The 15,340-nt window shown below is 36.6% G+C and overlaps 1 pseudogene across 1 annotated transcript; it reads left to right on the top strand.

Moving 5' to 3' along the window:
- Nucleotides 1–615: 615 nt before the first annotated feature.
- LOC307195742 (high mobility group protein B1-like) lies at nucleotides 616–1,429 on the top strand (annotated as a pseudogene). Its single transcript has one exon. The product of its transcript is annotated as a high mobility group protein B1-like (transcript).
- Nucleotides 1,430–15,340: the final 13,911 nt, after the last annotated feature.

Below are 15,340 nucleotides of genomic sequence, written 5' to 3'. Positions count from 1 at the left end.
GTGTTTTGAAAAATGTATAATGAAATGTATCCATTACAGTATCATACAGAGTAGTTTCACCGTCCTGACGATTCTCTGTGCTCCTCCTGTTCGTCCTTCCCTCTTTTCCCGAGAATCCTGATTTTTTACTGTCTCTATTCTTCCTTTTCTAGAATGTTGTATAGTTGGGATCATACAGTATGCAGGCTTTTCAGACTGGCTTCTTCCACTTAGAAATACGCATTTAAGGTTACTCCATGTCTTTTCATGGCTTCATAGCTCATTACTTTTTATGATGAAAAATACTCTATTGTATAAATATACCACAGTTTGTTTATATATATACCTACTGAAGGACATCTGGGTTACTTCCAAGTGTTTGCAGGTATGAATAAGCTTGCTATAAACACGTGCACAAGTTTTGATGTGAATTTGTTTTTAACTCATTAGGTAAATATCAAGGAGTGCAACTGCTGGATTGTATGGTAAGAGTATGTTTTGTTTTGTAAGAAACTGCTGAACTGTCTTCCAGAGTGGCTATACAGTCATTGAGCTCCATAGAGACAGCGCCTGGGCAAGTGAGAGCCGGACAGGAACTGGGCAACTCTGTGCCTCACTGAGGAAAAATACTTAAACATGGGCAAAGGAGATCCTAAGAAGCCGAGAGGCCAAATGTCATCATATGCATTCTTTGGAAAACTTGCTAGGAGGAGCACAAGAAGAAGCACTCAGATGTTTTAGTTAACTTCTCAGAGTTTTCTAACAAGTGCTCAGAGAGGTGGAAGACCATGTCTGCTAAAGAGAAAGGAAAATTCAATGACATGGTAAAGGCAGACAAGGCCTGTTATGAAAGAAAAATGAAAACTTCTATCCCTCCTAAAGGGAAACACAAAAGAAGTTCAAGGATCCCAATGCACCTAAGAGGTCTCCTTCAGCCTTTTTCTTGTTTTGTCCTGAGTATCGTCCAAAAATCAAAGGAGAACATCCTGGCCTATCCATTGGTGATGTTGCAAAAAAACTGGGAGAGATGTGGAGTAACACTGCTGCAGATGAAAAGCAGCTTTATGAGAAGTTTCCTAAGCTGAAGGAAGAGTACAGAAAGTATATTGCTGCATAAGGAGCTAAAGGGAAGCCTGATGCAGCAACAAAGGGAATTGTCAAGGCTGAAAAAAGAAAGAAAAAGAAGGAAGAAGAGGAAGATGAGGATGAAGAGGAAGAAGAAGATGATGAATAAGTTGGTTCTAGTGCAGTTTTTTTTTCTTGTCCATGAAGTATTTAACCCCCCTGTACAAAACTCACCCCTTTTAAAGAAAAAAATTGAAAGGTAAGGCTGTGTATGATTTGTTTTTGAACTGTACAGTGCCTTTTTTTGTACAGTTAACACACTACTGAATGTGTATTTAGATAGCTGTGTCCTGGTGGTACTTTCCACAGCCACTCACCTTGCCTGGTACGGTATGGGGGTTGTAAATTGGCAAGGAAATTTAGAGCAGGTTCTTGTTGGTGCACAGCACAAATTAGTTATATATGGGGATGGTAGTTTTTCATCTTCAGTTGTCTCTGATGCAGCTTATATGAAATAATTGTTCTGTTAACTGAATACCACTCGGTGATTGCAAAAGAAAGAAAAAAAGTTGCAGCTCTTTTGTTGACATTCTGAATGCTTCTAAGTAAATACATTTTTTTACTAGGAAAAAGCAAACAAAACCAAAGCAAAACAAAAACTCTACAAAGTGACTGTACCATTTTGTACTCCCACCCCCAATGTGTTCCTGTTGTTCTACAACTTCGTCAGCATTTGGTGTTGTCAATGTTTTGATTTTAGCCAATCTAATCGGTGTGTAGTGGCATCTCATTGGTTTTAATTTGCAATTTCCTTATGACATATAATGGTGAGCATATTTTCATATGCTTATTTGATATCTGTATGTCTTTTTGGTGATGTGTCTGCTCGATCTTTTTTTAAATTTTTTATTATATTTTTTGGCTGTGTTGGGTCCCCACTGCTGCACACAGGCCCCCCCAGTTGCACCGAGCGGGGGCCACCCTTCGCCGCAGTGCACAGGCCTCTCACAGCACTGGCCTCTCTTGTTGCAGAGCATGGGCTCCAGGCGTGCAGGCCCCAGCAGTTGCGGCACGTGGGCTTAGTAGTTGTGGTTCGCGGGCTCCAGAGCGCAGGCTCAGCAGCTGCAGCACGGGGGCCCAGCCGCTCCGCGGCCTGTGGGATCCTCCCAGACCAGGGCTCGAACCCGTGTCTCCCACGTTGGCAGGCGGATTCCCAACCACTGTGCCACCAGGGAAGCCCTCTGCTCGATCTTTTGCCCATTTTACAATTGGGTTGTCTTCTTATTGTTGAGTTTTAAGAGTTCTTTGTATATTTTGGATACATGTCATTTATCAAGTATGTGTCTTGCAAATATTTTCCCCTAGTCTTTTTGACTTGTCTTTTCATTCACTTAGTGTCTTTCTCTGACCAGAAGTTTTTAATTTTTTTGAAGTTCAACTTCACAGTTTTTTCTTTCATGGATTGTGCTGATTTTTTCTTCTGTTATCTTCTAGAAGTTTTATAGTTTGCATTTTACCTTCAGACTTAGGATCCTTTTTGAGTTAATTTTTGTGAAAGACGTAAGGTATATGCCCAGATTCTTTTTTTTCCATGTGGATGTCCAGTTGTTCCAGCATTATTTGTTGAAAAGACTATCCTTTTTCCATTGAATTGTCTTTGCTCCTTTGTCAAAGATCAGTTGACTATATTGTGTGATTCTATTTCTGGGCTCTCTATTTCTTTACATTGACCTATTTATCTCTTCTTCTGCCAAATATCATACTGTCTTGATTACTGTAGCTTTACCATAAGTCTTAAAGTTTTGTAGTGTCAGTTTTCCAACTTTGTTCTTTTTTTTTTTTGGCCACATGCAGCTTGCAGGATCTTAGTTCCCCAACCAGGGGTTGAACCCAGGCCTCTGCAGTGAAAGTGCCAAATCCTAACCACTGGACCACCAGGGAACTCCCTGTTCTTCTTTTCAATATTGTGTTGGCTATTCTGAGTCTTTTGTCTCTCTAAACATTAGAATCTGTCTGTCAACATCCATAAAATAACTTGGGATTTTGATTGTGATTGCATTGATCTCAAGTATGAAAAACTGACATCTTAATAATATTGATCTCCTTTCCACAATTCTTTTATAAGAGTTTTGTAGTTTTCTTTAAATAGCTCTGTTCATATTCTGTTAGATTTATACCTAAGTATGTCCTTCTGAGGGGGGAGGGTGCTAATGTAAATGGTGTATTTTTTTTTTTTTTGCGGTACGCGGGCCTCTCACTGTTGTGGCCTCTCCTGTTGCGGAGCACAGGCTCCGGACGCGCAGGCTCAGCGGCCATGGCTCACGGGCCCAGCCGCTCCGCGGCATGTGGGATCCTCCCGGACCGGGGCACGAACCCGTGTCCCCTGCATCGGCAGGCAGACTCTCGGTCACTGTGCCACCAGGGAAGCCCAATGGTGTAATTTTTAAATTTTAAAATTCCAATTGGTTATTGCTGGCACATACCAAAGCAATTGACTGTTTTTTGGAAGTGTAGCTGATTTACAATATTGTGTTAGTTTCAGGTGTACAGCAAAGTGATTCAGTTACATATATTTTTTCAGATTCTATTCCATCACAGGTTATTACAAGATATTGAATATAATTCCCTGTGTTATACAGTGAATCCTTATTGCTCATCTGTTTTATGTATAGTAGTTTGTATGTTAATTCCATACTCCTAATTTGTCCCTCCCTCCCTTCCTCTCCATTTTGGTAACCATAAGTTTGTTTTCTATGTCTCTGAGTCTGTTTCTGTTTTGCATATAGATTCATTTGTATCATTTTTTAGATTCAGCATATAAGTAATATCATATAGTATTTATCTTTCTTTGTCTGACTTACTTCACTAAATATAATATTCTCTAGGTCCATCTATGTTGCTGCAAATGGCAATATTTCATTCTTTTTATGGCTGAGTAATATTCCATTGTATATGTATATATATATATATATATATATACACACACATATATATACACACACATATGTATATAAATATATATGTATGTACATGTGTGTATATATATAAATATATATATACACACATATACATACCACATCTTCTTTATCCATTCATCTGTTGATTGACATTTAGGGTGCTTCCATGTCTTGGCTATTGTAAATAGTGCTGCTATGAACATTGGGGTGCAAGTATCTTTTTGAATTACAGTTTTTGTTTTATGTTTTTCTGGAAATATACTCAGGAGTGGGATTGCTGGATCATACGGTAACTCTACTTTTGGTTTTTTAAGGAACTTCCATACTGTTTTCCATAGTGGCTGCACCAATTTACATTCCCACTAACAATGTAGGAGGGCTCCCTTTACTCCACACCCTCTCCAGCATTTATTATTTATACACTTTTTGATGAAAGCCATTCTGACCAGTGTGAGGTGATACCACATTGTGCTTTTGATTTTCATTTCTTAAATAATTAGCGATATTGAAAGCACATTTTCAAGTGCTTTTTGGCCATCTGTATGTTTTCTTTGGAGAAATGCCTATTTAGGTCTTCTGCCCATTTTTTAATTAAGTTGTTTGTTTTTGCAATATTGAGTTGTATGAGCTGTTTGTATATTTTGGATATTAACCCTTTGGATATTAACCCTTTGTCAGTCACATCGTTTGCAATCCCTATCTATAGGTGATTTTTTGTTTTGTTTTGTTAATGGTTTCCTTTGCTGTGCAAAGCAACTGACTTTTGTATGTTAACCTTATGTTTGGCAACTTTGCTATAATCTCTTATTAATTCCAGGGATTTTGGATTTTGTTGTTGTTGTTGCTACCGTGTCAATTCTTTGAGATTTTCTGCGTAGATAGTCATGTCATCTGCACGAACAAAGTTTTATTTCTTCCTTCTTGGCCTGTATGCTTTTTCTTTACTCTTCTTGCCTTATTGCTTTAACAAGGACTTTTAGTACAATTTGAATAGGAGTGGTGAGAGGAGACATCGTTGCTTAGTTCCTGATCTTAGAGGGAAAGAGTCTAGCTTTCCACCAGTAAGTATGATGTTAGCTACAGGTTTATTATACATATTCTTCATCAAGCTTAGGAAGTTCCTCTCTATTCCTAGTTTGCTGAGTTTTTATTATAAATGGGTGTTGGATTTTGTTGAGTGTTCTTTCTGCATTTCATCGTATGATGTTTCTTCTTTAGTGTGCTGATGTGGTAGATTATATTGACTGATTTTCAAATATTGAGCAAGCTCTGCAAACCTGGAGTAATAAATCCCACTTGGCCATAGTGTATACATTTTAAAAATACAGTTTTGGATTCTATTTGTTAACATTTTATTGAGAATTTTTGCACCATTATTCATGAGAGATATCACCGTGTAGTTTTTTTTTTTTTCCTTCTTGTAATATATTTCTCTGGTTTGGGTAATTGGTTAGGGTAATGCTGGCCTCACAGAATGAGTTAGGAAGTATTCCCTCTATTTCTATTTTCTGGAAGAGATTATAGAGAATTGGTATAATTTCTTCCTTAGATATTTGGTAAAATTCACCAGGGAAACAATCTAGACCTGGTGCATTCTGTTTTGAAAGTTCATTAATTATTGATTGAATTTTTTAAATAGATTTAGGCCTACTCATATTGCCTATTCCTCCTTCTGTGAGTTTTGGTAGATTGTGTATTTCAAGAAATTGGTCCATTTCATTCAAGTTATCAGATTTGTGGGCACAGAGTTGTTCAAAACATGCTGAGTAAAAGAAGCCATTCACAAAAGGACATATGTCATATGATTACATTCATATGAAATAAAATTCATAAAGATAGAAAGCCTATTCATGGTTGCCAGGGTCTTGGGGAAGAGGAGTAAGGAGTGCTCAACTTCTCTTTTTGCTGAATGTTACTTCTCTCCCTCCTTACAGGTATTGCTCCCAAGCACACTCTCCAATATCTTCCGTACACAGATCTCTGTCTCAGAGCCTGTTTCCCAGAGAACCAAAGTGCAACATTATAAGTTTACACTATTGCTAGCAGAATATAAGAGCTCCTGGGTCTTACATCCTTGCCAGCATGTGGCATTATCAGACTTACTAACTTATGCAAACTCAAAGATGTGGAATGTTCTCACATTGTTTTATTTTGTGCTTCTCTGATTACTAGTAAGGGTGAACATCTCTTTAATCTTTTCTTGGCCACTCCAATTTTTCCTTCTGTGAATCAACTGGATAAATGTTTTTCTTTCTTTCCTTCTTACTTCCTTTAAGTTTTCTAAATCTTGTTGCATAAACTTTTTTTCCAAATACCTTTTTTATTACAAAGTATCATATGTTCTTTGCAGAAAATGTAAAACACACACATACACACAACAGAGAAAGAGATAAATAAAAGTTATATGTAACCCCAGCTCCCAATGATAACTAGTAAGTAATACAGTAGTCCCCCCTTATCCAAGGGGGATACATTCCAAGAACCCCAGTGGATGCCTGAAATCTCGGGTAGTACCAAACCCTATGTATACTACATTCTTTCCTATCCATACATATGATAAAGTTTAACTTATAAATTGGGCAACCTCAGAGATTAACAACAATATTACTAATATAATAGAACAATACACTGTCATAAAAGTTATATGAATATGGTCTCTCTCTCTCTCGAAATATCTTATTGTATTGTAGGTATTTTCAAACTGTGGTTGATTGCTGGTCACTGAAAACTGGGGAAAGCAAAACAGAAATTAAGGGGAGACTACTGCATTTTGGCTTACATCATTTCCCTATACGTGTATTTATTGGTTGCAATATCTTCATCCTCATTTTGGGCATTCTTAATTTGTGTACTTTCTGTGCTCTAAAAAAATTAGTTGGGCTGATAGTTTACCTGTATTTTATTCTTCAAAGAGCTAATTTTAAGTTTTATTTATCTTTCATACTAAGTTATCATTTTCCAATACCATATTTCTACTTTTAAATTTATTACTATACCTTTCCTAGTTTCCTTTTCTATTTTTCTAAAATATAATTTGACTAATTGGGTTTCTCTTTTCTCTCTTTTTGTCAGTGTAAGCATCTGAAGGAAACATATTGTTTTTGGCTCTATTCCAGTGATTTTAAAATGTTTTATCTAGGATTTCCATTGTTTAAAAACATGCCATTATTATTTCTGGACTTTCTGAAGAGAATATTCACTTTTAACAAATTTTTGTCATTTACTCACATAATTTGGTATACGTATAAAATTTTATATATATATATACACACACACACACACACACACACACACATAATTCTCTGTAGAATTTAAGCTTATTTAAGATTATTGTATAGTTCTTATAAAAGACTAATGGACTTGAGCTTTTGGCCAACATGGAGTAATGGGAAATGGATTTACCCTCCCACCTGAAGCAACAACAGCAGAACCAGACAAAATATTTGAAACAATAATTTTCAATATTGCACACTGGCAATGAAAGAAGGTGATTCCTGAGAGATAAGAAAAAAATGAGTTAGGCCCTGTAATTGTCCCGGCTTTTTACCTTTAGAGAGTTTCCAGTCTAGAGCATAGAAAGGGGATTCACTGGACTCCCTGAATGGAGGAAATGAAGCTGAGAGTCTGGAGAGACCAAGATGGCTATACATTACAGGACAGAGTACCAGAGAGATAGAGAAAGAGAACCCTGAAGATCTTTAGAATGTCCCTCTTGAGTATTGAGCAGAGTGCTAATCAGTGCATATGTATAAGGAAATTACTCAAGGCTTGGGAATTAACCATCCAAAAGGATTAGAGAAACTCACAGAGGGCCGGGAATAGGACCTGTTCCCATTAGCCAAACTGAATAGTCTCATAATTTATGGCACGTTGGGTAGAGTACTCAAAAGGATCTTACCTCAGTAGTAAAAAATAACTAACCTTTGACTAAACATGGCCCTGGTCTCACCTAACAATTGTAAAAGAAAGACCTGAAAGGATCAAAGTGTTTCCAATTATCTTAAGTGCATTTCAGAACAAAGTTCAAGAACATTCACAGGAATAAAAATAGCCACCTCCCAACAAGGCAAAATTCACAATGTTTGGCATCCAGTCAAGGATTACTAGACATACAAAGAAGCAGGAAAATATGGCCCTTGATGAGGATTGAATCAATAAAACAAAACTAAACTAGAACTTACACAGCTGTTAGATTAGCAGTCAATGACATTAAAAGAGTTATTACAGGAGATATGGGGATATATGTATATGTATAGCTGATTCACTTTGTTATAAAGCAGAAATGAACATACCATTGTAAAGCAATTATACTCCAATAAAGATGTTAAAAAAAGAGTTATTATAACTGTGTTCCATATGTTCAAAAACTTAAGTAGAAACATAAAATATATTAAAAAAATACCTAATTGAATATGTAGAGATGAGTACTATAATATCTAAGGTGATAAATACACTGGATGTCATTAATGGCAGATTATAAATTGACATAAAGAAGATTAGTGAACATCAAGGCATAGCAATAGAAACTATCCAAACTGAAGCATAGATTTAAAAAATAATTCAAGAAAAAAGGAACAGAAAATCAGTGATCTTTGGGGCAACTTCAAGTAGCCTAATATAAATGTAATTGGAGTCCTCAATGGAGACAGGGTGGGGATCTGCAAAATATTTGAAGAAGCAATGGTCAAACTTTTTTTTTCATATTTGATGAAAATTATAAATTCAAAGATTCAAGTAGCTTGACAAATCTCAAACACAAGAAATATAAAAAAACTACACCAAGGTACATCATTATCAGTTCACAAAAAAAAAGTGATAAAAGCAACCAAAGAAAAGATACAAGTTATGTAGAAAGACACAAAGAAGCATCAGATTTCTCTTTGGAAACAATGCAAGTTAGATGGCAGAGAGTAGCGTGTTTAATATACTAAAAGAAAAAAAAAATCTGTCAGCCTAGGGACTTCCCTGGTGGTCCAGTGGTTAAGACTTCACCTTCCAATGTAGGGCGTAATGGTTCAATCCCTGGTTGGGGAACTAAGATCCCACATGCCACACAGTCAAAAAAAAAAAAAAAAACCCAGAAAACAAAAAACCCAGGCAATATAAAGACTTTTTGAAATATATAGGAAATGAAAGGATTAATCACCAGCAGACCAAGACTGAAATAAATGTTAAAGGAAGTCCTTCAAACAGAAGGAAAAATGTATCAGGTGGAAATATAAATCTATGTAAAGGAATGAAAAACACTGGAAATGGTAACTATATGGGTAAATATTTGCCCTTTTTTCTTATTTAAATATCTTTAAAAGATAACTGTTTAAGAAAACATAAGAACAATGCATTGTGGGGTTTCTAATACACGTATTAACTCTAATACATGACAACAGTAGCATAAAAGCCAGGAGCTAAGAAGTAGAAGTATACTATTTTAAGGTTTGCATACTGTACATGAAGTGGCATAATATCACTTCAAGGTAGACTGTGATGCATCAAGGGAAATATACTATAGACATTAAATCAACCATTGAACAACAGAAAAAGTAATAGCCAATACCCAACTCAAGATATAAAAAGGAATCAAAAAATCCTCAATACAAAGAAAATGAAGAAAAGGAGAACAAGGTACATATAGGGCAATTAGAAAAGACGTGTCAGAATGATAGACTTAAACCTAACTATATCAGTAATTACAAAAGCATGAGGGAATTTCTTCAACCTGATAAAGGGCATCTAAAAAAAATCTACAGCTGCTGTCATACTTAGTGGTGAAAGCCTGAATACTTTCTCCCTAAGATCAGGAACAGACAAGGATGTGCATTCTCACCACTGTTATTCAACTTGGTACTGGAAAGTACAGCCAATGAAATCAGGCAAGAAAAAGAAATAAAATGAATCCAGATTGAAAAGAAAAGAGTAAAACTATTGTTATTTGCAGACATGATCATTTAGGAAATCCAACGGAGTTTGCAAAAGAGGTATTAGAAGTGATCATTGATTAGAAGTGAGTTTAGCAAGGTTGTAGGATATAAAGTCAATATACAAAATTCAATTCTATTTCCATACATGGTCAAAGAACAATTGGAAACAAAAAACTTTTAAAAGACCACTTATATTTGCATAAAGAATATGAAATACTTAGTGATTAACCTGAAAAAGAGATGTATAACAGCTGTATTCTGAAAATTACAAAATATTGCTGAGAAAGATTTAAAAAGATCTAAATAAAGGAAGAGACACACCTTGTTCATGGGTTGGAAGACTCAATATTGTTAAGATGCCAACGGTCCCCAAATTGATTTATATATTAAATGCAATCTCAACCAAAATCCCAATAGGCTTTTTCTGTAAACATTGACAAGTTCATTATAAAATTCATATGGAAATACAAAGTACCTAGAAAGACAAACAACTCTGTGAAAGGAGAACAAAGTTGAAGAACTTCCACTACTTGAATTCAAGACATTGTAAAACTACAGTAATCTAGACAATATGGAACTGGTATCAAGACAGACAAACAGGGGCTTCCCTGGTGGCACAGTGGTTAAGAATCTGCCTGCCAATGCAGGGGACACGGGTTCGAGCCCTGGTCTGGGAAGATCCCCCATTGCCGCGGAGCAATTAAGCCCATGCAACACAACTACTGAGCCTGCACTCTAGAGCCCGTGAGCCACAACTACTGAAGCCCGTGCGCCACACCTACTGAAGCCCATGCGCCTAGAGCTTGTGCTCTGCAACAAGCCACTGCAATGAGAAGCCCATGCACCACAAAGAAGAGTAGCCCCTGCTCACTGCAACTAGAGAAAGCCCGCATGCAGCAATGAAGACCCAATGCAGCCAAAAATAAATAAAATAAAATTTTTAAAATACTTTTAAAAAAAAGATAGACAAACAGATGAATGGAAAGAACATAGAGGCCCAAAATAGACCCACACATACATAGACAACTGATTTTTCACAAACATCCAAAGAAATTACATTTCTTTTCAACAAATTCTGCTGGAACAATTGGATAACCATATGCCAAAAAAAGAAAGAAAGAAAGAAAGAAAAGAACTTTGATCCATACCTCACACTACGCAGAAAAATTAATTGATGCTAGTTCATAGAACTAAATGCAGAACCTAAAACTATAAATCTTCTAGAAGAATATATGGAAGAAACTCTTGTGATTTGGGGTTAGGCAAAGATTTCATGGAAACAACACCAAAAGCACAATCCATAAAAGAAAAAAAAATTGATTTTGCCAAAATCAAGAACTTCTGCACTTTGGAAAACAGTGGTAAGAGAGTGAAAAGACAAGGCACAGTCTTGGAGAAGCATTTGTAAGTTACATATCTGATAAAGGACTTGTGTCCAGGATATATAAATACTCTCAAGATTACTAGAATTCTTTTAAAAACCTGACAACTGATAAAAAATGGGCAAAAGAAGATACGTCACTAAAGAAGATACACAGATGGCAAATAAGCATATGAAAAGATGCTTAAAAATCATTAGCATTAGGGAAATGCAAATTTAAAATCACGAGATATTGCTATGCCTCAATTAGAATGTCTAATTTAAAAGACTGTCCATACCAAGTCCATACAAGCAAGGATGTGGAGGAGCTATACCTCCTACATTCTGCTGGTAGGAATGAAATATGGGACTAGCACTTTGAAAAACACTTTGTCAGTTTCTTAAAACTTAAGCATACACTTACTATATAACCTAGTCATTCAATTCCTAGGCATTTACCTAAGAGAAATTAAAGTGTATGTCCATACAATGACTGGTGCACAAATATTCATACCAGCTTTATTTGTAATAGCCTCAAACTGGAAACAACTCAAATGTCCATCAAAGGTGAATGGATAAACAAATTGTGGTATATCCATACAACAGAAAACTACTGAGCAATAAAAATGAATGAATTGATCATACAAGTTATAACATGGATGAATCTCAAAATAATTATGCTGAGTAAGAGGCCAGGCAAAAAGAGTACATACTGTATAATTCCATCCATATAAAACTCTAGAAAATGTGAAGTAATTTATAGTGACAGGAAGTAGATCATGTGGATGGGCAGGAGGCAGGGCAGTGCAGGAGAGATTACGGAGGGGCACAAGGAACATTTTTGGGGTGATGGGTGTGCTCATTGTGTGGATTGTGGTGATGTTTTCATGGGTGTATACATATCTCAAAACTTGTCAAATTGTACACATTAAATACATGCAGTTTATTGTATGTTAACTATACCTCAATACAGCTAATTTAAAATTCCATTATTATAGTCTGTATTTCTTCTTTTTTATGAGTTTTTAAAAAAATTTATTTGTTTTATTTATTTATTTTTGGCTGTATTGGATCTTCGTTGCTGCGGGCAGGCTTTCTCTAGTTGCGGCGAGCGGGGGCTACTCTGTTGCAGCGCACGGGCTTCTCATTGCAGGGGCTTGTCTTGTTGCAGAGCACAAGTTCTAGGCATGTGGGCTCAGCAGTTGTGGCTCGCAAGCTCTAGAGCGCAGGCTTGGTAGTTGTGGCACACGGGCTTAGCTGCTCCATGGCATGTGGGATTTTCCCGGACCAGGGATCGAACCCATGTCCCCTGCATTGGCAGGCCGATTCTTAGCCACTGCACCACCAGGGAAGCCCCTATATTTCTTCTTTGAAGAGAACTTTTGTAAAAATAATGTTTTACTATTTTCCCTTATGGTTACTTAAAAAAATTACTTGAAACTGTATAAAGTCATTTATAGAATTGATACTCTTTATGCTTATCGTGTAGTTCCTATAAAAGATTCATTTGAATCTTTTCATCTGAAAGGAAGTACCTTTATAGACTTTTTCAATCAGTTACATTTTATTCATTGTATTGTTCAAATCTACTGTATCTTTGTTAAATTTCTTTATTATAATCTTTTGAAAATGCAGAGTTCATATCTTTTATTATAATTAGACTTTCATTTATTGCTTCATTTATGATCGATTATTCTTTCAAATATGCTTGACTCGGGGTGGGAGAATGGTGGGAATGAGTTTTTCTTTGATCATTATTCTTTGGAGGCAGCTTGAACTTTCTTGACCTTTAAGTTGTTTGTTTGTTTGATTCAGAAATTTTTTCTTCAGTTATTTCCTTAAGTGTGTATTTTGTTTGTCTTTTCTTTATTGTCTTGTATACGTCTATGTCTTGCCAATTAGAGCTTAGACACACAGACCTACATCATTTTAAGAAGAGATTTCTGGTACCATGATCCTCTAATCTCCTCAATTTATAGTTCAGGAAACAAAGTCACAGAGAAGTAAGTGTCCTACCTAAGGCCAAACAACTGGAAAAACTGGGCTGGAACACCAAACTTTTGATTCCATGTTCCATGCCCTTTGTACTTCATCATCTTTCTCTTTCTACTATGGGCTGTCAATTTCACTTTAATGGCTCTCTGCTTAATCTGCCCCATGATTTGACACTGATGCTTTCATTAGTCTTTTTTCCCATTTATTAATTATTTGCTATGTTGCTGCATTTCTCTGAGAGGAGCAAACCTGTGCTGTCTGAAAAAGTTTTTACAGCATTTCTTGTGACCAAGAAACCAGCAGCTGAAAAGAAGCCCACAGAAAAGAAACCCACCACAGAGGAAAAGAAGGCTGCTGTATAAACTTAAATTTGTTTATTCGGTAAAGGTCAAACCATTTTGGACAGCTAATTTTGAATAAAGACCTGATCAAAGAGGCAAAAAAAAAAAAATCAGAAGTTAATTGAAATGATAACGAAACACATGATACATTCTAATTAAATGTAATGTTCATGTAAAATAAAATGTGCTCACTTTTTTGCAATTTTATATATAAAATTATATAAATTTATAAAAATAGATGACTCATTTATATATAAATATACATATACATATATATACACATGTATATATAAATGAGTCATCTATTTTTAAGACCCTAAGCTAGAACCACCCAGCTAAGCCACTCCTGGATTCCTGAACCTCAGAAATTAAGTGAGGCAATTAATGTTTGTTGTTTTAAGCTCTTAAGTTTGGGGATAATTTGTTATGTAGCAAGAGATAACTAATAGAGCAACTCTATCATATTTCCTCTCAACTCCTTCTGGGTCCAGAGACTGGGTAACAGGAGAAGAAGACCAGCCCAGGAAATTGTTCCAGAATTTTCATTCTTGGGAGTTGTTGGATCAAGGCTTTATCACTTCTTTTCCAACAGTATTGAATCTTGAATTTTAGATGCTCCCTGAATTCTAAAGAGAGAACCAGGACTCTGATCACAGCGACAACATGGAGTCTCTTATGGAGAGCACTTTTCACTTTTTGTGTGTGTATAAGGGCAACATGTTGAGAAATTAAGCAGCTTCACTGTCATAAACTCTCATCAACAAATATTAAATGTAATTTGTTAAATTGCTAATTATTTATTAGTCTTAAACTTAAAATTTCATTTCCAACAAATGAAATTTATAATATTGTGGTAATATTAATGGTAGGGGAGGAGGTCTAGAACTTTTTGTAGCAGTTAGTACCCTGACATATTTTAATTTTTGAATTTTAAATAGAATTTTAATTTAGGACTACGTACTATACTACTTAAACACTTGCGCTAAGTTGGGAGAGGTGCAGGAAAGAGAAAATTTTTAAAAAACCTATAGGGACTTCCCTGGTGGCACAGTGGTTAAGAATCCGCCTGCCAATGCAGGGGACACAGGTTCGAGCCCTGGTCCGGGAAGATCCCACATGCCGCAGAGCAATGCAGCCCGTGCGCCACAACTACTGAGCCTGCGCTCTAGAGCCTGTGAGCCACAAGTACTTAGCCCGTGTGCCTAGAGCCCGTGCTCTGCAACAAGAGAAGCCACCACAGTGAGAAGACCGCGCACCGCAACAAAGAGTAGCCCCCGCTCGCAACTATAGAAAAGCCCGTGCGCAGCAACAAAGACCCAATGCAGCCAAAAATATAATAAATAAATTTATTTTAAAAAACCCTTGGGCTTCCCTGGTGGCGCAGTGGTTGAGAGTCCGCCTGCCGATGCAGGGGATGCGGGTTCGTGCCCCGGTCCGGGAAGATCCCACGTGCCGTGGAGCGGCTGGGCCTGTGAGCCATGGCCGCTGAGCCTGCGCCTCCGGAGCCTGTGCTCCTCAACGGGAGAGGCCACAACAGTGAGAGGCCCGTGTACCGCAAAAAAAAAAAAAAAAAAAAAAGAAAAAAAAAACCCTATAATTTAGTTATGGAGTATGATGAAACCAGCTATTTTTCTGTCTCCCAAAAGGGATACTGTCACTTTAAATGTAATATGAAGAAACCACTGAAATCACACACACACACACACACACACACACACACACACA

The sequence above is a fragment of the Stenella coeruleoalba genome, assembly GCF_951394435.1.
Source record: "Stenella coeruleoalba genome assembly, chromosome: 13".
NCBI classification, from domain to species: Eukaryota; Metazoa; Chordata; class Mammalia; order Artiodactyla; family Delphinidae; genus Stenella; species Stenella coeruleoalba.
Note: the sequence above shows the minus strand (reverse complement) of the source record. Positions and strands in the feature narration are given on the sequence as shown.